The sequence below is a fragment of the Gallinula chloropus genome (genome assembly GCF_964237585.1).
Source record: "Gallinula chloropus genome assembly, chromosome: 24".
NCBI lineage: Eukaryota > Metazoa > Chordata > Aves > Gruiformes > Rallidae > Gallinula > Gallinula chloropus.
Genome location: NC_140109.1, coordinates 8,174,211 through 8,196,311, shown reverse-complemented (window position 1 = coordinate 8,196,311; position 22,101 = coordinate 8,174,211).

The following is a 22,101-nucleotide window of genomic DNA, read 5'->3' as shown; positions in this document are numbered from 1 at the left end:
ATAAATAGTGATCCCATGTGATACCCTTTGAGCTGGCTGGGGTTGCAATGAGCTGTGAGCCAGTGTCTCCCCCTGAGCTGAGACACCTCTCAGGGCAGATTTCAGGAAGATTGAAGGATTTGCTGCTGATAGATGCTGTCAAAGGAAAAGGGTTCAAAGATCATCTGCCCACAGCTGCTGCTGAAGGAAGCAGTGAGTAGTTCACCACAACTGGTGAAGACAGAAAATTCTGGATCGTAGTTTAACCTCTGTGTCTGTGGCTGCATCTGTGTCTCTGTGTGTGTGTTTATGAGCATGGGATTGGATTTGGAAAACTGTGTCATAATTCTCATCTGCACCTCACCAGTTTTGAATCTTTCCCTCAGTCACAAATTTTAGATGATAACTAATCGTGTTGAATCACTTTTTGGCATGGGCTGATTATTGGGTGTCACTAAATATCACACAACTTCACCTTGTGACTTCACGTCATCGTGTTACTAAATCTTCAATAGCTGCTGTGTCAAATCTGTGTAAACTCAGTTTGCAGCAAATTGGCACAGTCAGCAGGAGACTAAACTGCTCTTTGCAGCAATACCTATGCAGGTCAGCAGATATGGTACACCTGCTAATACTGACCTGAATCTCTCAGAGAAAGATGCCCCTGCAGCGCCTGGAGAAACCCATGGTGGAGTGAGTGTCCCCACACAGCACATGGAAATGACCCAGACATCACCTGCAGCCTCTGAAGAGTTCCCACGCTGGAGCAGGGAGAGACAGACAGGAGATGCTGTGACCCACGTTGGAGCAAGTCCCTGCCAGCACTTGCAGCCCATGGAGAGAGACAGAGACACAGAGATGAGCAGGGGAGAGATTTGCGCTGGAGATGGTTTGCTGGGGGGAGGCTGATGACCCCGTGGAGGACTGGGACTGAGAGACATTGTGAGTGATGACTGCACCCACAGCAGTGACCCACGCTGGGGCAGCTGGTGAAGAGCTGAAGCCCTGTGGGAAAGGACTCATGCTGGGGAAGTTGCTGCAGGACTGTCTGCCGTGGGTGGGACCCCACGGTGCAGCAGGGGGAGGGTGTGTGGAATGAATGTCCCCCCTGGCCAAGAAGGAAAGTAACTTGTGAGGAACTGGCCAAAGCCCCCATCTCCCAGTCCCTGCCCCTCCCTGTGCCACAATGGGGGGAAGAAGGGATTGAAATGAAGACTAAAGCAAAGGCTCCTAAAAAGGGAGGGGTGGGGGGGGTGCTTTAAGCTCTGGTCACACTTCTCATCACCTGACTCTGGTGTCACTGGGTCTGCAGGGCAGTGTAATAAATTAGAGAGTTTTCTTTCCTTTATTGTGTGTTGAGTCTGTTCTGCCCCTGTCTCTGGTTGAGGAATGATCTCTCCCTGCCCGTATCTCATCTCCTGAGCTTCTCAATATCTATTTTCTCCTCTGTCCAACTGAAAAGGGGAGTGATAGAGCAACTTTGGTGGGAATCTGTCCTCCATCCAGGGCTAAACCACCACATGAGTGGCAGACACTTTCCTTCCTTCTCTGCTCTCCCCTTTTGCCCCCAGTAGGTTGGGCTCTCAACCATCCTCCATTATTTATACTAACAGTGCAAGTGGTAGGTCTGTGGGCATTTCACAGGCTGCAGAAGAAGAGAGGAATGAGAACAGTTGATGAGAAGAGGGGTGAGGTGCTGGGCAGGAAACAGGACATGACACTGGAATATCTTCTTTGTTCAGTGGTTCTTGGGACTTCTCTTTCTGTCACAAGTAGGCATACTGGGTGAGATGCCTGTCCAAGAGACTGGCTGGGAGGTCCCTTTATTATTACAAATGGTGCATTTGCCAGATTGAGTAAAGATAAATTATCTCCATGCAAACAGATCCAAGCAAGTGCCCTGCCATTCAGCTGGCACTAGCCCTGGAGTGAATCTTAACTCTGGACCATCCTGTGCCCTCTGAACAGTGTCCCCCTGTTCAATGTCCTTGTCAGTGACATGCACAGTGGGATCAAGTGCACCCTCTGCAACTTCAAGAATGACACCGAGCTGGAGGGTGCAGTTGACACAGTAGAGTGGGTCATCTGCCCTGGCTGCATCCCATCCCAGTCTCTGGTACCACGAGGGCAGTCAAATAGTAGAATAAACAGAGGAAAGCCCATCTTGGAAGAATTCATTCACCAGCATCCTCAAATAACTAGATGGCCCTTCCCAGCTGCAACTAGAAATTTAATGGCTTTCTGATAAATGCTCTGAACCTGCTATTGCCATTCCCATTGGAACACAAAAACGATTACGTTTTCTCACTGATTCTAGGGCCCCAGTGTCCATAATCACTAAAGAAATGGCATAGACCCTTGGCATTAAGACCTTGGCAATCCAAGGTTAAAATCACAGAAATTTAGGCAGTAGTGAACAAGTGTCCTGCTGCAAAAGTACCTCTTGGGCTGCCAGGAGAGCAGAGGTTAAATAAGTTGCTGCCACACTCACTGCAATTTTACAATTTGATGTACTGCTTGGGCAAATGTGGAAACACAGACTAAGAGATTCACACAGAATCACAGAATGTTAGAGGCTGGAAGGGACATCAAAGATCACCTACTCCACCCCTCCCATCAGAGCAGCATCACATAGATTAGTTGCACAAGAGCATGTCCAGGAAGGTTTTGAATGTCACTGGGGAAGCAGACTCCAAAACCTCTCTGGGCAGCCTGTTCCAGAGCTCTGTCACCCTCACAGTGAAAATGTTTTTCCTTATGTTCACATGGAGCCTCCTGTGCTCCAGATGCACCCATGGAAGGAGGAAAGAGAAAATCACTTGCAACCCAGGCTCTTTCACTAAGCGTCCCAAGGCCTCAAAGTCTCTCTTCACAGACAAATTTGAACATTTGATTATTGAAGGAAACTTAGAAATCTCTGTAAAGAGTGATTTATGTGGCTGTATTTCTCAAGTAGTTCTTTTATATGTAGTTTTATGCTGTCTTGTGTTGCTCTATTACTTGTAAGTGCTGTTATAAACAGTGTGTCATCGTTGGCAATCCAAAAGTCTCTGTACTCTGTGGCATCAATAAACTGCCCTGTTCATTACTCTAGTCATGAGAGTTCTCCCTGGCCATGCTCGTTCATCAAACACAACGAGACTGGAGGTGCTGAGAACTATTTCTGCATCTGTAATCGTGATAGTTCTGTGTGTGGAACAGGACCAGACCTGCAGTGCTGAACTGGGAGTCACTCAGAATTGGATCCCAGCTGCCCACAGCTGCTCTGACATCTGAGGACAAGCAGGAATGCAAGGTGGTTTCTCTTCTGAGAAATACCATTACCCATTTAATGCACCAGGGCAAGATGACTTACAGAGGTCATTTCCTGCCCAGGTTTTTTTTTTTTTTCTGCCTTGGGCTTTATTTTTACCTTTTCCACACAGGTTAAGGGGGAGAATGTAAATAAAAATGCTAAGCTGTTGCTTCTTGCCATTGCAGTGTTGCCATAATGAGTGTGAGGCCATAAAGTGGCCAAGATCATGAGCTCTGAAACCAAGTTCGAGCTGTACTTCTGCAGACTGAGACACCAAAGGGGAAATGTATAAGATTAAACAAATTAGAGGATGAGTGTGGAGAGTACTCAAATCTGGAAATTATGTTTTCAGTTAATGGGAAAGCGAGTGGGATGCAATGAGAGATGCCTAGAGAAAGAGAAGCCTCACCTTGGATGTAAAACGAGATTTGCTCTTTGAGCTTGAGATGCCTTGTAGACAGGTTGGGGAAGTCTGCTGTCGTGGTAATTTAGTTGTTAAAAGTCACAGTAATAACATCTGACCATGAATTTTCTTTATTTCTGAACTCAGACTAATAATAAGCAGCTGTTTTGCCTTAGGGTAAGCAACGTGCAATATAGCAATATATGAGGAAGTGCTCTAAAACCACTGTGTAGGATTGGTTATCAGGTGGGAGATCTCTGCACTAACTGAAGGTGTAAAAAGCCAAGGCCTTTTCTGATGAAAGGTCCCATCATTGCTTTCTTTTGAACCCCCTCTGCACCCTGTTTCACACTGCTGCCATTGCTCTCCCTTCACCTCTGCTGTGCTATAGCCAACTTCAACTGGGCTCTAAACTGTGTCTGTTTCATGCCCTGTGAAGGGGCACAGGCTGCACCAAATCTGGCTTTCTTCTCCCAGTGCAATCACTACAGGGTGCTCCTGCAGATCTGGACTCTCACGCCTCATCTGCAACACACAGGTTCACAATCTACAGCTCTGTGGGTTGATACAAAGATAGTTTAATAGAGCAGAAAAAGAATATGGTACTAATAATAATTATTCAGAAGAACAAGAAATAAATTCTACAAGCAAGTGATATACAGCACAATCACTCCCCACCTGAAGCTGATACCTGGCTAATTCTGGAGATGAAATGCCTCCCAGCCCAGCCCCTGAGCATGACATCATACAGTGTGCAGTATCCCTTTGGCCCACTTGGGTCAGCCACCCTGGCTGTGCTCTCTCCCGAGTATCTTGGGTGCACCCCACCTTCTCATTAGCAGTCCTAGAAACAAAGACATCAGTGTGTTATCAACATTATTCTCATACTACATCCCAAACACAGCACTAGACCAGCTCCTAGAAAGACAATTATCTCAGCTGAAAGAAGCACAGACAGTTTCCCTCCCTGCTGGCTTCACCCCAGCAGATGTTTCCGGAAGAAGTGTTGAGCTGAGGATGACTGAGCCCATCTGCCCATACTCAAGTGCAAGGGTTGTGTGTGCTTGACCCTCTGCTTCCCAGACCCTCCCATATGTTGGGTAGGGGGGGCTCTGACTCTCAAAGGCAAGGGTGGAGTGTGAGGAGCCTTGGGGATGCTGCCGCAGGTCCTGAGACCACCATGTTCTCCACCTTTCCCTTCCCCACCCCATTTCCACTCACCAGGAAGATTGAGTTTTACAGGACCCCTTGCAGGCTGACAGCACTGTTTCGCTCCATCATGATGGATCTGCTCTGTGCCATCCCCATCACTTGTCTGCACCAGTTCTTGCTGGGGAATTGCCAGTGCTTATCCTGGGAGGGCAACACCTACCCACAAGCCTTGTCCATGACATCATATCTTCACCCAAAACCATCCACCGTGTCCAGATCTTTCCACACACATCATAAATGTATTCTGGATGCCTTTCACCAGAAGTCTATCTATGACTGGCACATGTATTTACAATGTATGATGTACAGATACATACCTTATATTTTAAATTTAGATGTGAAGACCTGAAGTGAACACAAATCCATCCCACTATGTAAAGCCTGACGTCTGTATATCTGTGTCACACAGCTCCAGGTGTGCTCTCCTATCTACACACGCTGAGACACATTTTCTAGATACAGGTACATAGATCATCCAGATCCAACCCCCCAGGCATGCTCAGGTGTGCAAATGGTAATAGTAATTTCAAGGATGACGAAGCAAAACGCCTCCCTCTGTGGCCCATGGCCTTCAAGGTTCTGTGTTGAAACCATTTGCTGTTTATTCCTCCCTTGTTAATGACAAAAGGACCACCTGTTAGACTCCATCCTTCAGCTGCTTCTTCTGCTGACCTTGAAGATCTCCATGTACAATGTTTGTAGAAGAGAAAAGCGGACACCAGCATTTTTTACCTATTATGGTCAATTCTCACAGAGGGAGAGCAAAAAAAATCTTGCTATGGTGTCTGTGTGTCCGGAAATGAAAGCGGGGGCACTGTGGGGGCAGCATCCGCAGTGGGGGCTGAAGAGGGGACCCTGCTCATCACAGCCTCTTGCTGTGTGACAGGCACTGCCAGCCACAGCAAGGCAACAGGACCAGCCCCATGTGTGCTGAAAGCCACGGGCCAGGGAGCTCTTGATCTGCTGTCCCCAGCTCAGAGGAGAGCAGACACTTCAAGGAGACGGTGTACAGGCAGCACCCCAAAAATGCTGGGGCTGGTGGGATGTGCCAGGATGTCTCCTCCTCACCCTTCTTTCCTCCTGCTGCTGCTTGGTGAGTTGGGGGATTCTTTGCCTTGGGGCTGAGGCATAGAGAGGTGCAAGTGGGGCAGGACAGGGCTGGTCCTGGGCAAACGGGAGGATGGGGAAAGGTGTATAGAGCAACCATGCAGCAATGATGGCCAGAGCTACATTGATGAGTGGACAGAGATGCTGCTTCCTAGAGCTATGGTGTGGCTCTGGGCAACACGTGCCACGTTCTACCACCCTAGAAGGGTTTGTACAGTAGTAGCATGAGACTGGGCAGCTGCTGGACTGCCAGGGGATCCATCTGCAGTAATAAATGCACAGACAAAAAGCTTGAGGAGTTCCCAGTTTAAGGCAATGAGGAGATGCAGGATGGAGGCACACATGTAGGAAGATGCTTGACCAGTAAGGACTGGAGTGCTTTGGGGAGCGAGGGGCATCCATTGGCAGCAACAGTCCCACCAAAAATGGGCTTTTTCAAATGTCGCTTTTAGAATCCAATGAGCTGTTGTATGGAGACAGATGGTTGGGAAGGTGTTTGTCTATGGAGGACTCAGCAGTGGAGACCTGGCCAGACACACTTGGATGATCCAGGTTGCTGTCCATCTAACCAAAACTCTGTCTGCCCCAAATGCAGGTGCTGATGTGACTGGCCAGGACATCTGCAGCTCCCCAGGTGATGGTGAGCACAGGATGGGCTGGACAAGGGAGATGTGCAGGCATGGAAATTGGGGGTGGGAGGGGAAACCACTTTGCTTCTCAAATGTGACACTGGCATGTACCATCCTTGTGCCATCTTTCCAGGTGACCTCTCAGCTCCTGAGATCTCCCTGAGCACTTCCAGAGCTCAGGAGGGGGAACTGGTTTATTTTCGCTGCTCCCTTGACTGGCAGGTTCCTACTATGCAAATCGTCTTCTGCAAGGATGGGGCAGAAGTGTTCAGACAGAAAGCTCAAAGGCAGCAGCAAACCTACGTTATGCAACTGTATGTCACTCGAGAGAGTGCAGGGACATACACATGTGGGTACCAGCACAGGAATGATCATCACTTGGCGAGGAGTTCAGCCCTCAGTTCTCCCTGGCATCTGTCTGTCAGAGGTGAGGCATGACACTGGGGCATGGGAAGGCACTGATCTGGGGTCACACAGACCCCAACTGAGGGTTAGGATGCCATTTTTCTGTCCTGTTCTTGGCTACCTGGTATAAAAACCCAGGGATCTCCTGGAGAGAGTCCAGAGAAGGGCTACAGAGATGATGAAGGGCCTGGAGCATCTCCTCTGTGAGGAAAGGCTGAGTGAGCTGGGGCTGTTCAGCCTGGAGAAAAGAAGACTAAAGGGGTAACCTTATTAATGTTTATAAATATCTTCAGTATGGGATGCAGGGGGAATCAGCCAGCCCCTTTTCAGTGTCTGTGGAGACAGGACAAGGGGCAATGGCTGCACTTTGGAGCACAGGAAGTTCCACACCAACATGGGGAAGAACTTTTCCCCAGTGAGGGTGACAGAGCCCTGGGACAGGCTGCCCAGGGAGGTGTGGAGTCTCCATCTCTGGAGAGATTCAAGACCCATCTGGACGCCGCCCTGTGCAATAAGAGCTGGGGAGCTGCTTTGGCAGGGGGGTTGGACCCGATGGGCTCTGGGGGTCCCTTCCAACCCCTGGGAGTCTGGGATTCTGTGATTCTATGATTTCCTCCATGCCATATTCCTGGGTGTTTCAGAGGCTCAGTGCAGCCTTTCCCAGTCACAGGAGAGCATAATGCTTCTCCCCTGCTCCAGCAGCACAGAGAATGAGAGTGGTGATGCCGGATCTCACCCAGAGCCACAGCTGTACGGTGCATTGATGTATTTATCACAACCCTTGGCACATGGGGTAATGGGGCCCCCTCACCTGCTGAGTCTGTGCAGCTCCTACGACAGCTGGGAACATTCACCCTGTCCCTTTGTCCTCCTAGGCAGAGAGTCCAGCTCCAGGGGGCTAGTGAATCTCTCCTAGCACCCCATTTTCCCCTTGAATTGCAATAGGGCAAATTAATTAACTGGTACCCAGCTTGGCTCTAACAGCATCTGCTCTCTCCTTCTCCCCATGACATGTACACTTCCCCTACAGCTTCTATTCCCACAGATCCCAATCTGCAGCTCCTCAACACCTTCCAAATAGGCATCCTGCTGGGACTGTCAGCTGCCTCCATCCCCCTCCTTGCTGCAGCAAGCTACTGTGCTGTGAAGAAATGTGAGTGTTTTGAGGATGTTGTGTGTGAATCACAAGGCCAAGATCGCTTACTGGTGCAGGCTCCTGCAGTGTAAGCCAGGCTTATTCAGAGCTGACATCTCCTTTCCCTTGTTTCCCAGGAAGCTGCACGTCTCAGACCTTTCCTTTATCACTAGAAAGAAGCAAAGGTCTAAGAAGGGAGTGATTTTTCCTCCATGGTGATTGCATGTGGATGCCAATGCAGGGACAGAGAGACCAGATGCATCCCTGCCCCGTGCAGACCTTTGCTCCCAGCCCTCTGGACATAAGAAGGGAGTCCTGTAGTTGGCTGGACTGTGGCAAGAAGGGCACCTCCACACTTCAGCTGTCCACAGCTGCTGAGAGCTGGGGAGAAGCCAGTCTGAGAAACAGGCCTCAGAATTGCATAGGCTGGGCTGTAAAACTGCTCCTCTGAGGGAGGTGTGGAGGTTCATCTCATCATCTTCTTGCTGCAGCCCAGAGGATATAAATCCAGGGCTGTGCAGTAACTCTGCCTTCCCAACTCCCCCTTTCCTTCCCTTGCAGGTCTCTGCAGAGAGAGATGCCAAAGGTGAGCAAGCAATCCTCCTGGAGACAGTACAGGCAAGTGATAAAGATGGGGGTATCCTGTGTGCCTGGGGTTGTCCTTGCCCTGGGACAGCATGGTCTGTATTCAAGGGTGGCTTCTCCTTGGGTGCAGGCAGGAAGGATCAGTTCTTACCCTGAGCCTGAGTCCATCTATCGACAGCCTGAACACAGACACAGAATCTTTCTCCTTTCCTTGCCAGGAAAACCAACTCCCAGCTAACTCTCAAAATACAGGCTGTAGCAAAGTGTGACTGCTGTGGTACGGTGTATGGACACATATCCCCACTCTCTGTGCCTCAGTGAATTGCTCAGTGACTTTAGTTTCCCATACAGGCACAGAAAAGTCGATCAAGGTCTTCTGCTTGGGCAGAGAGAGAAAATGGTGGTCTAAAAGGTGTGGGAAATACCGCCAAACCCCAGCATCCCTGTTCTACATCCTCAGAAGGAAGGGCATCACCCTGCAGCCAAAAGTGGGGTGAAATTAGGGGCAAAAGGGGCAGGGTATTCAGTCGATGACCCTAGAGGATCTGTTGTCCAAAGGCAGCCTGGGTTTCGTCCCTCCCCACATCAGGACATGGGAAATGTTAATTAACCAGAATCCAGCTGGCTCTAAGAGCATCTCCTGCTCTCTCCTGCTCCCCATGACATCCACTTTTCCCAAACACTTCCTCTTCCCACAAGCTTCCAAGCCTCAGCCCCTCAAGACCTTCCTCACAGGCACTGAGCTGGGAGTGGCATCCATCTCCATCCTTCTCTTTGTCGCTGGAGTCGTCTGTTGTGCTGTGATGAAAGGTGAGTGGTTTGGGGACATTGAGGGCAAACTGTAAGGCCAGGATCACACACTGTTGTGGGGCTGCTTCTCTCTGACCTGTGCTGGTTTAGTGCTGCCAGCTCCTTACCCCTGCTTCATGGGAAACAGAACCTCTCAGGCCTCACCTTTATCAACTGGGGGGAACAAATATGGTGACTTGGGGAGATTTTTTTCCTCTAGGGTGATTGCATTGGGATGTCAATGCAGGGAGGGAGAGACCAAATGCATCCCTGCCCCACGCTGACATTTGACCATAGTCCCTTGGCACAAGAGGGCTCCTGCCCTCTTAGCATCATAGATTCATGGAGCTGTTGACATTAGATCTTTAAAATCATCGAGTCCAACTGTTAATCTAGACCTGCCAACTCCAACCACAGAAGATGTCACTAAGCACCATATCTATGAGTGCTGACATGCCTCCAGGGTTGGTGACACAACCACTTACCTGCACAGCCTGTTCCAATGATGGGTAACATTTTCAGTGAAGAAGTAGTTTCCAGCATCCAAACTAAACCTCCTCTGGCACAACGTGAGGCCATTTCCTCCTGTTGCTTGTTACTTGGCAGAAGAGACTAACACCCCCTTGACTATGACCCCCTTTCTGGTAGCTGTCAAGAGTGAAAAGGTCTCCTCTTAGCCTTGTTTTCTCAAAAGGCTAAACAACCCCAGATCACTCCAACACTCTTCAGAAGACTTGTGACCTAGGGTTTTGCTTGGGGTCTGGGGTGGTCCCAGTGCAAGGCAATGAGACTCCCAGTCTACATTTCTTTCTTACACAAGACAGTGCTCCCACCTAGAGGAGGAGTGGTTGCTGATAAGCTCTTCCCACCATCTCCTTCTTCCCACTCATACGTTGTCCATGTTGTGACCTTTCTCTCTTGCAGGGCCATCCATGCCCCTCTGGGTCTCCATCCTGCGCTCTACCCTTACTTTCTTCCTCCTGGCCTCTGTCTCCATCACCACCCTCATCCTGAAGAGATGGAGCCACTGTGCCAGCAAGACCAGCCAGCCTACAGACATTCCCCACCCCATTGCCCCACTGATGGCCTCATGGTAATGGGCTCCCTGATGTCCCCGTGTCTCTTTGCCATGAGAGGAGCAAGAGCCATGCCACCCCCAGGCTCCCAGCTGGGGTCTGACCACTTAATGTAGCTGCCCAAGGGACATGCTGCCATTGCTCTGCTCTCTTTCATGTGGCCCCTGTTGTCCCCACAGATGAAGGGCAAGTGAATCTCCCACCCTTCAGGGTGCATTTCACCTCCACAGATGCCCCTCCTGCTGACAGAGTTCAGAGTCTCCATTGCCAGTTCCAGCCCTGGAAGGTGATGTTTGGATGATGCCATTGGTCTGCTCAGGAACTGTTACACATGACTGAGCCCTGCTTTCCAGGGAGGACTGAGCACATTCCTGCCCATGGGACGTGGTCACTGAGTTCCTGGTTTGCTTTACCTGTGATCATGGCTTTTGCTTTCCCTATTAAACTGCCTTTAACTCGTGGTGTGGTTTTGTGTGGCAAGGTTCTGCTGGAGCGGGATGCTGCAGTGTTGGGCTCTGCAGGAAGCTGCTAGAGGCTTCCCCTTGGTCTGACAGAGTAAATACCATCTGGGCCCAGGGATGGACCCACCTCTGACCAAGGATGAGCCAATCACTGATGGTGATAGCACCTCTGTGACAACATACTTAACAAATAGAAAACCCCAAACACACACACGTGGTGGCTTTTTGCCTCCAGAGGAGGGAGGGAGAAGATGTAAGAATATTTGCAGACACCAATGTCCATGAAGAAGAGGGGGAGGAGGTGCTCCAGAGATGTTGTCCCTGAAGTGGGGTCATTTCCTGCTGTGCAGTACCCCAATACACACACAGAGCAAAGGTGTTTGATGCTTCTGGTACAATCCTTCCCCAGCTTTCTCTAAAACTGGCTTCCTCTCCTCATAGGTAAACAAATGTTCCAAAAGGGCTCGTATGTCTGTCCAATTAGGATCCTGAGTCATCATTACAGTCTTGATAGTGCTTTACTATTAAGATTATGAATCTGGATGATTCTGGGGAACCCTGTGGGCCTGTTTCCAGTGCAGTCAGTCAGAAGTTGTGAATGGTCCGTGAACACACACTGAGGCTCCGTTGGATCCCACAGGCTGTCTCAGGGAGCCTGAGGCACAGCTCTCTGTCTCTGCCTCTTAGTTCTTCCAGAAACAGAACTAGTAAATTCCTTTTCCTCCTCACTTGTGGAATCTGACTCCAGCTGTTTCAGGGCCACTACCAATAGCTGAACACCTTCCTCCATGCCTTCTGACCCAGTTCTTCTCATCTTATGAAGTTTAACAAGGCCTGTCTTCAGCATGTCAACTGTACCACTCAGCTCGGTGTCATCTGCAGACTTCCTGAGGGTGAACTCAACCTCATTGTCAGTGTCATTGATGAAGACACTAAATAATACCAGTCCCACTAGGGAACCCTGAGGGACAGCACTGTAAACAGATCTCCATCTGAACATTGAGCCACTGATGACTGCTCTCTTAGTATCTGGGTGGGACAATCCAACCAATTCCTTATCCACCAAACATTCCCCTCCTCAAATCCATATCTTTCCTCTTTAGGAGAAGGATATTGGTGGGGACTGTATAAAACCCTGTACAGAAGTCCAAATAGACTACATTCATGGCATGGCTTCTAGGAGGATCTGTTCCATGATCTCCCCAGGCACAGAGGTGAGGCTGACATGTCAGCACTTCCCCAGGTCATCCTTTTCACCTTGATTCCTAAACCTATCAATATAGATATTTCCTCCTTTGTCCAGGGCAAAAGGGGAGTGAAAGAGCAACTTGGGTGGGCATCTGGCCTCCAGCCGGGATTAAACCACCACACTAAAGGATTATGTGTGTAGCCACTTAGCAGAGTCAATGTTTGCCCATCAGAGCTCCCTAAAGGACTTTCACTGAGAGAGGGAGAAGAAAGTTCAACAAGATAGCTAATTAAGGCAATAGCTATCAAAATGTAAGAATTGCTACTAATAAAAGCACTCATGAGAAAAGCACAAGTACATGGTGATAGAACCTGCACAATGCTATCCCAGGGATTCCTCACCAATAGGTGAATTCATAGTCCTTACGAAGAAGACTTCCCTGTCTTAGGTGAAGGAGAAAGAGCATGGCCCACTGACTGCCACTGCAAGATTTCAATCTCTTATCTGCCTTCAGTGTTATTTTCTTCAATATTCTCTATACCCTAAACCTAGCTGTTCCCTTCCTGGGGTGATTTTAACATGAGTTGGTTGATGAGTCAAGGACTACAGTCATATATGTGTAGCATGGACTGCTTTAAGCTCATTGTCATAGACAGGCATTTCAGCTGTCGTATTCATGACACGGATAATGAAGAAAAATGCCTCACTCTACCACATGTGGCCTTCAGGATTCTGGGTTGACACCATTTCTCTGTTTCTTTGACATTCTTTAGCCAGAACAGGACCATCTTGTGGCTGGTTAGACTCTGTATGTCAGTTCCTTCTTGTACTGAACTTGAAGATCTCCATCCACACAAGAGATGAGCAGACAAAAGCATTTTTTGCCTATTATGGTCAATTCTCACAGGGGGAAATGAAAACACTCTTTGTGCTGCAGTGTCTGAGTGTCCGGAAATGCAAGCGGGGGCTCTGCAGGGGCAGCATCCGCAGTGGGGGCTGAAGAACTGCACCCGCTCATCACAGCCTCTGGCTGTGTGACAGGCACTGCCAGCCCCAGCAAGGCAACAGGACCAGCCCCGTGTGTGCTGAAAGCCACGGGCCAGGGAGCTCTTGATCTGCTGTCCCCAACTCAGAGGAGAGCAGACACTTCGAGACAGAGGGTGTTCCTGCAGAGCCCCCAAAGATGCTGGGGCAGGTGGGATGTGCCTTGCGGTCTCTTTCTTACCTTGCCTTAGTGCTGCTGCTGCTGCTTGGTGAGTTGGGGGTTTTCTCTGCCTTGGGGCTCAGGCGTGGAGGGCTGTCAGCAGAGAAGGACAGGGAAGTTCCTGGGCACAGAGGAGAATGGGGAAAGGTGTATAGAGCAGCCAAGCAGCAATGAGGGGCAAAGATGCTTTGATGAGTGGAGGGAGATGACGCTTCCCCCACCTATGGTGCAGCTCTGAGCCAAAGATGGATTTTCCTAACATCCCTAAGAAGGTTCGTGTAGTAGCGTGAGTCTGGGCAGCTGCTTGAGTGCTTTAGGGAACAAGGGAAATCTCTGAACAGTAAAAAATGAACCAGAAACAAGCTTGGAAATGTGTCACTTTGAGAGACCAAAGAGATGCAGGGTGGAGATGCATAGGTGCTTACCCACCAAGGACTCAGCAGTGGGGAGGTGGACAGGAGCACTTGGATGAGCCAGCTCTCTGCCCTCTAACATAAACCTTCTCTGTCCCATGGCGCAGGTGCTGGTGTGACAGTCCAGGACATCTGCAGCTCCCCAGGTGATGGTGAGCACAGAATGGGATGGACAAGGGAGATGTGCAGGCATGGAGACGGGGTGGGAAGACCAGTTTGATCCTTAAGTGCGACACTGGCATGTACCATCCTTGTGCCATCTCTCCAGGTCAGCTCCCTGCTCCTCAGCTCTTTGTGAGCCCCTCCAGTCCTCAGGAGGAAGAACGTGTTCATTTTCACTGCTACCTTGGCCATCAGGCTCCTGCTACTGAAATCATCTTGTGCAAGGATGGGGTGGAGAAGCACAGACTGAAAGCTCAAGACAGGAAGCATATCTATTATATGCAGCTGAATGTCACTGCAGAGAGTGCAGGGAACTACACCTGTGGGTACCAGCAGCAGGGGAAGAAAAACGAGGTGAGAAGCTCTGCCCTCAGTGCTCCATGGCATCTGGCTGTCACAGGTGAGACATAACACTGGGGCATGGGAAGGCACTGCTCTGGGTCCACACAGAACCCAACTGAGGGTGGGGATGCCATTTCGCCCATGACAGACTCCTGGGTGTTTCAGAGGCTCAAACCAGCCTTTTCCAGTCAAGACAGAGAGTGACTGCAAGTGTCTGACATATCTAGTGTCTTTCTACTGTGGTGTAGAAACTGTCCACAGTTTCTACAGGAGAAAACATCTACAACTGCATCAGCCAACTAGTAACAAACTAGGGTGTCTGCAAGGCCTTTGACCCCATCCCCCCTAAAATCCTTCTCTCTAACTTGGAGAGATCCAGATTTGATGGGTGAACAGTTCAGTGGATAAGGATTTAGCTGGGCGGTCACATCCAGAGGTTGGTCATCAATATCTCAGTGTTCAGACAGAAAACAGTGACAATCGGTGTTCCTCAAGGGTCTGTCCTGGGACCAGTGCTGCATAATATCTTTATTAATGATATTAACAGTGAGATTGAGTGCACCCTCTGTAAATCTGCTGATGACACCAGGCTGGGTGTTGCACTTAACATGCCAGAGGGCTGGGATGCCATCCAGAGGGACTTGGACAGGCTGGAGAAGTGGGTCCACCTGAACCTCATGAGATTCAACAAAGCCAAGTGCAGGGTCCTGACTTGAACATGGAAAATCATCTCTGTCTATATAGGTGAGGAGATGATGTGCTGGAAATCAGCCCTGAGGAAAAGGACCAGGGATACCCATGGGTGAAAAGCTGAACATGAACACTGGGGGAGAATGGCTGGAGAGCTGTCAAGGTGAGAAGTACCTGGGGGTGTTTGGTGACTACAGGCTGAACACAAGCCAGCAGTGTGCCCAGGTGGCCAGGAAAGCCAATGGTATCCTGGCTTGTATCAGAAATAGTGCAGCCAGTAGGTCTAGGGAGGTGATTGTGCCCCTGTACCAGGCATTGGTGAGGCTGCACCTTGAGTTCTGTGTCCAATTCTGGGCTCCTCACCATCAGAAGGATATTGAGGTCCTCGAGTGAGTCCAGAGAAGGAACACAAGGCTTGTGAAGGGGCTGGAGGGCAAATCCTCTGAGGAGCAGCTGAGGGAGCTGGGGATGTTTAGTCCGGAGAAGAAGAGGCTGAAGGGAGACCTTATCACCACCTACAACTACCTGAAGGGAGGTTGTGGAGAGGTGGGCGATGGTCTCTTCAGCCAGGTAAAAGGAGATAGGACAAGGGGAAATGGTACAAAGCTGTGCCAGGCCAGGGTCAGATGAGATATTAGAAAAAAGCTTGTTACTGAAAGAGTTGTTGGGGCCTGGAACAGGCTGCCCAAGTAGGGGCATCTGAAAGATGCTGTGACCCCATGGAAAGCCCATCTTGAAGCAAGGTCCTGGCAGGATCTGCAGTCCATGGAGAAAGGGATCCTCACAGTGGTATATTTGTTGGGGGACTTGTCACTCCATAGGGGACCAAGCTGGAGCAGTCTGGGCCTAAGAGACGGCACCCTATAGAACTGGCTCAAACCGGAGCAATTGGAGAAGAGCTGAAGCCCTGTGGGAAAGGACGTAAGTTGGAGGAGCTTGTGGAGGACTGTCTCCCATGGGTGGGACCTCATGCTGGGGCAGTAGAAGAGTGAGGAATGCCCTCTCCCCACCAAGAAAGAAAACAGCTCATGAGGAACTGACCAAAACCCACATTGCATTCCTCTGGCCCTGTACCTCCCTGTGGGGGAGAAGGGAGAGAAATGATGAATCAAGTCAAGTCTGGGAAGAAGGGAGGGGTGGGGGGAGGAGTTTTAAGATCTGGCTGCACTTCTCACTCTCTCACTCTGGTGTCCCTGGGGGTGCAGGGCAATGTCATAAATCACAGAGTTTTCTTTCCTTTATTCCATGTTGAGTCTGTTCTGCCCGTGATGCTGATTGTGGAATGATCTCCCCCTGTCCTTCTATCATAGAATCAGAGAATCATAGAATGTGTTGGAATCATAGAATCAGAGAATCATAGAATTGGTTGGAAAGGACCTTAAAGACCATCAAGTTCCAGCCCCGCTGCCATGGGCAGGGATACCTCGCACTACCCCAGGCTGCTCAAGGCTCCTCCAATCCAGCCTTGAATACCTCTAGGGAGGGGCAACCACCTCCTCCCTTGGCAACCTGTTCCAGTGTCTCACCACCCTCATAGTAAAGATTTTTTCCCTAATATTCAATCTAAATCTACACCCCTTCCAGTTTAAAGCCATTTCCCCCCACCCTATCACTACATGCCCTTCTGACTAGTCCCTCCCCAGCTTTCTTCTAGGCCCCCTTCAAGTACTGGAAGGTCGCTATAAGATCTCCCCAGAGCCTACTCTACTCCAGGCTGAAAAACTCTAACTCTGGTAGCCTGTCTTCATAGGAGAGATGCTCCAGCCCTCTAATCATCTTCATGGCTCTCCTCTGGACCCGTTCCATCAATTCCACATCCTTCTTATGTTGGTGGTTTCAGAACTGGACACAGTACTCCAGGTGGTGTCTCACGAGGGCAGAGTAGAGGGGCAGAGTCACCTCCCTTGACCTGTTGGCCACACTCCTTTTGATGTAGCCCAGGACAATCTTGGCCTTCTCTACTGTGAGCATGAATTCTCAGCTCATGTAAAGCTTCTCATCCACCAGCACCCCTAAGTCCTTCTCTTCAGGGCTGTTTTCTATCACATCATGTCCCAGGCTGTACTGATAAGGATTGCACTCAGCCAGGTGCAGGACGTTGCACTTCTCCTTGTTGAACCTCATGAGGTTCACATGGGTCCAAATATCCAGGTTCTCCAGGTCCCTCTGGATGACATCCCATCCTTCCAGCATGTCAACTGCACCACTCAGACCGGCGTCATCTGCAGACTTCCTGAGGGTGACCTCAACCTCAGTGTCAATGTCATTGATGAAGACACTAAATAATACCAGTCCCAGTAGGGAACCCTGAGGGACAGCACTGTAAACAGATCTCCATCTGAACATTGAGCCACTGATGACTGCTCTCTTAGTATCTGGGTGGGACAATCCAACCAATTCCTTATCCACCAAACATTCCCCTCCTCAAATCCATATCTTTCCTCTTTAGGAGAAGGATGTTGGTGGGGACTGTATCGAAGGCTTTACAGAAGTCCCTATAGATCACATTCATGGCCCTTCCTGTGTCTGTCGATGCAGTCATCCCATCATAGAAAGCCACCAGGTTGGTCAGGCAGGACCTGCCATAGTGAAGCCATGCTCACTACCTCAAATCACTGCATGTCTTCCATGTGCCTTGGCCTGGCTTCTAGGAGGATCTGTTCCATGATCTCCCCAGGTACACAGGGGAGGCTGACAGGTTGGAACTTCCCCAGGTCATCCTTTTTACCTCAATTCCTAAGCCTCTCAATATAGATATTTTCTCCCCTCTCCCGCTGAAAAGGGGAGAGATAAAGCAACTTTGGTGGGCATCTGGCCTCCATCCAGGGTTAAACCACCACACTAAAGGATTATGTGTGTAGCCACTTAGCAGAGTCGGTTTGCTCACAGCCCCCTAAAGGACTTTCACTGAGAGAGGGAGAAGAAAGTTCATCAAGATAGCTAATTAAGGCAATAGCTATCAAAACCTAAGAATTGATAATAACACTCATGACAAAAGCACAAATACATGGTGACAGAACCTGCAGAGTGCTATCCCAGGGATTCCTCACCAATAGGTGAATTCACAGTCCTCACAAAGAAGACTCCCTTGTCTTAGGTGGAGGAGAAGGGGCACAGCCCACTGACTGCCACTGCAAGATTTCAATCTCTTATCTGCCTTCAGGGTTATTTTTATTACTATTCTTTATACCCTAAACCTAGCTGTTCCCCTCCTGGGGTGACTGTAACATGAGTTGGTTGGAGAGTGGAGGAATACAGTCATATAGACGTATAGTGTGGATATCTTTAAGCTCATTGTCATAGACAGGCATTTCAGTTGCTGTCTTTATGTCAAGGATAATGAAGAAAAGGGCCTCACTCTAACACATCTGGCCTGCAGGATTCTGGGTTGAAACCATTTCTCTGTTTCTTTGACATTCTTTAGCCAGAGCAGGAGCATCTCGTGGCTGGTTAGACTCTGTATCTCACCACGTTGTTGTATTGAACGTGAATATTTCCATCCACACATTTCACACAAGAAATAAGCGGACACCAGTACTTTTTACCTATTATGGTCAATTCTCAGAGGGGAGATGAAAACACTCTTTGTGCTGCGGTGTCTGAGTGTCCGGAAATGCAAGCGGGGGCTCTGCAGGGGCAGCATCCACAGTGGGGGCTGAAGAACTGCACCCGCTCATCACAGCCTCTGGCTGTGGGACAGGCACTGCCAGCCCCAGCAAGGCAACAGGACCAGCCCCATGTGTGCTGAAAGCCACGGGCCAGGGAGATCTTGATCTGCTGTCCCCAGCTCAGAGGAGAGCAGACACTTCGAGACAGAGGTTGTTCCTGCAGCACCCCTAAAAATGCTGAGGTGCATGGGATGTGCCAGGCAGTTTCCTTCTCACCCTGCCTTCCTCCCACTGCTGCTGATCGGTAAGTTGGGGGATTTCTTTGCCTTGGGGCTTAGGCTTGGAGGGCTGTGATTGGGATAGGACAGGACAGGTCCTGGACACAGGGGGAAATGGAGAAAAGTGTATGGAGGAGCTGAGCAGCAATGAGGTGGCAGATCTGCATTGATGAGAGGAGGGAGATGATTGCTTCCTCCAGCTACAGTGCAGCTCTGAGCAAAAGGTGGATTTTCCAAAGACCTCTAAGAGCGTTCATGTAGTAGCATGAAACTGGGCAGATGCTTGGGTAGGTGTCACTTTTGGAGACCAAAGAGATGCAGGATGAAGACACATGGGTTCTTGCCCACCTAGGAACCAGCAATGGGGAGCTGGCCAGGATCACCTGGATGAGCCAGCTCTCTGCTCTCTAACATGCACCTTCTCTGTCCCATGGCGCAGGTGCTGGTGTGACAGTCCAGGACATCTGCAGGTCCCCAGGTGATGGTGAGCACAGAATGGGCTGGACAATGGGGGGTGTGCAAGCATCGAGAAAAAGTTGGGAAGACCAGTTTGATCCTTAAGTGCGACACTGGCATGTACCATCCTTGTGCCTTCTCTCCAGGTCAACTCTTGGCTCCTGAACTCATCATGAGCACCTCCAATGCTCAGGAGGGAAAACAGATTTATTTTCGCTGCTCCATTGACCGTCAGGCTCCTGCTACTGAAATCATCTTCTGCAAGGATGGGGTGGAGAAGCAAAGACTGAAAGCGAAGAACAGGCAGCAAAGCTATTTTATGCGGCTGAATGTCTCTGCAGAGAGTGCAGGGAACTACACCTCTGGGTACCAGCAACGGGGGAAGAAAAACGAGGTGAGAAGCTCTGCCCTCAGTGCTACCCGGCACCTGGCTGTCAGAGGTGAGAGATGACACTGGGGCATGGGAAGGCACTGCTCTGGGTCCACACAGAACCCAACTGAGGGTTGGGAGTGGAATTTTGCCCATGACAGACTCCTGGGTGTTTCAGAGGCTCAGACCAGCCTTTCTCTGACATGGGAGAGAGTGTGAGTGCCTGACAAATCCAGTGTCTTTCTATAATAGAGTTGAAACTGTCCACAGTTTCTGCTAGAGAAACTTTCTACAACTGGGTCAACAGACCAGTAAAGAGCTGGGATGTTGTCTCTCTGGATTTCTGCAAGGCTTTTGACATGTTTGCCCAGAATATCCTTCTCTCTAATTTTGAGAGATCCAGATTTGATGGGTGGAGAGTTCAGTGGATAAGGATTTAGCTGGGTGGTCACCTCCAGAGGGTGGTCATCAATGTCTCCATGTCCAGATGGAAAACAGTGACAATCAGTGTTCCTCAAGGGTCTGTCCTGGGACCAGAGATGCTTAATATATCTATTAATGATATTAACAGTGGGATTGAGTGCACCCTCAGTAAATTTGGAGATGACACCAAGATGGGTGTTGCACTTAACATGCCAGAGGAATGGGATGCCACCCAGAGGGACCTGGACAGGCAGGAGAAATGGACCCAGCTGAACCACATGTGATTGAACAAAGCCAAGTACAGGGTCCTGACCTGAAGAGGGAAAATCATTTTTGTCTATATAGGTGAGGAGCTGATGTGCTGGAAATCAGCCCTGAGGAAAAGGACCAGGGGTACCCATGGGTGAAAAGCTGAACATGAGCAAGCAATGCTCATCTGCAACCCAGAAGGCCAAGTGTATGTACAAGGGCATGTGGCAATAGGCCAAGGGGTGATTGTTTTGCATGAGACAAGGGGAGATTTAGGTTGACTATTAGGAAAAACTTCCTCAATATGAGCATGGTAGATCACTGGAACAGGTTCCCAAGACGTAGTGGAGGCCCCATCCCTGGAGATATTCCTGGTCAGGCTTGATTGGGCTCTGAGCAACCTGGTCTAGTAAAGGTGTCCCTGCTTACTGCAGGGGGTTGGACTAGATGACCTTTAAAGGTCCCTTCCAACCCAATACACTCTATGATTTTGTGCTTCTACAGCCCATCTCCTGCCCCAGCAGCACAGACAATGAGAGGGCTGGTGCCAGATGTAACCCAGAGCCCCCGCTGTGCAGTTCATGGATTTATTCATCACGACACTTGGTACAAGGTGGATCAGGGGCCCCTCAGCTACTTAGCCTGTGCAGTACAGGCCAGAGCTGGTCACTTTCACCCTGTCCCTTTCTCCTCCCAGGCACACAGTCCAGCTCCCAGGAAGGGCCATCAACCACCAGTGAGTGACTCCCTCCCTGTACTCCCAGTGCCCCCCAGCATTGCAATGGATGAGGTTAATTAACTGGAATCCAGGTTGCCTCTAAGGGCATCTCCTGCTCTCTCCTTCTCTCCACAACAGCAACATCTTCTGTCTCACCAACTCCTGAGCCCCAGCTCCTCGACACCCTCACCACAGGCATCGTGGTGGGAGTGTCAGCTGCCTCCCTCCTCCTGCTCACTGTAGCCAGCTACTGTGCTGTGAAGAGAGGTGAGTGGTTTGGGGCAATGGAGGGTAAAGTGCCCTCTGCTGTGGGGCTGCTGCTGTGTGACCCCGGATGGACTAGTGTTGCCAGCTCCTTCTCCCTGTGTCAGGGAAAGCTGAACCTCTCAGCCCTTTCTCACCAGAGAGGAGTCAGGGTGCTGACAGGGGGAAGGTTCTTCCTCCAGCGTGATTGCACTGGGATTTCAGTGCAAGGAGGGGGAGCCCAAATGCATCCCTGCCCCATGCAGAGCTCCCAGAGTCCTCTGGGAACAAGAATGGAGTCTCTGAGGTGGCCTGAGCATAGCAAGCACAGGTAATGCACACTTGAACTGTCTAAAGCTGCCAATCTGGGAAACAGGACACATGCTTGCATAGGCTGGGCTCTATTACTGCTCCTCTAAGGGAGGTTTGGAGTTTCAGACCATCAACTTCATGCTACAGCCTAGAACATGGAAAGCCAGGGCTGTGCAGTAACTCTGCCTTCCTGTCTCCCCCTTTCCTTCCCTTGCAGGGGTCTGCAGAGAGAGATGCCAAAGGTGAGTATCAATCCCTCCTGACTGCAGGGCTGGTGGAGGCCCAGTGGTCGTCCATGGCCTGGGACAGCATGGACAATGCCCATGGGTGGCTTCCCTGAAATGAAGGCCAGAAGCATCAGGGCTTCC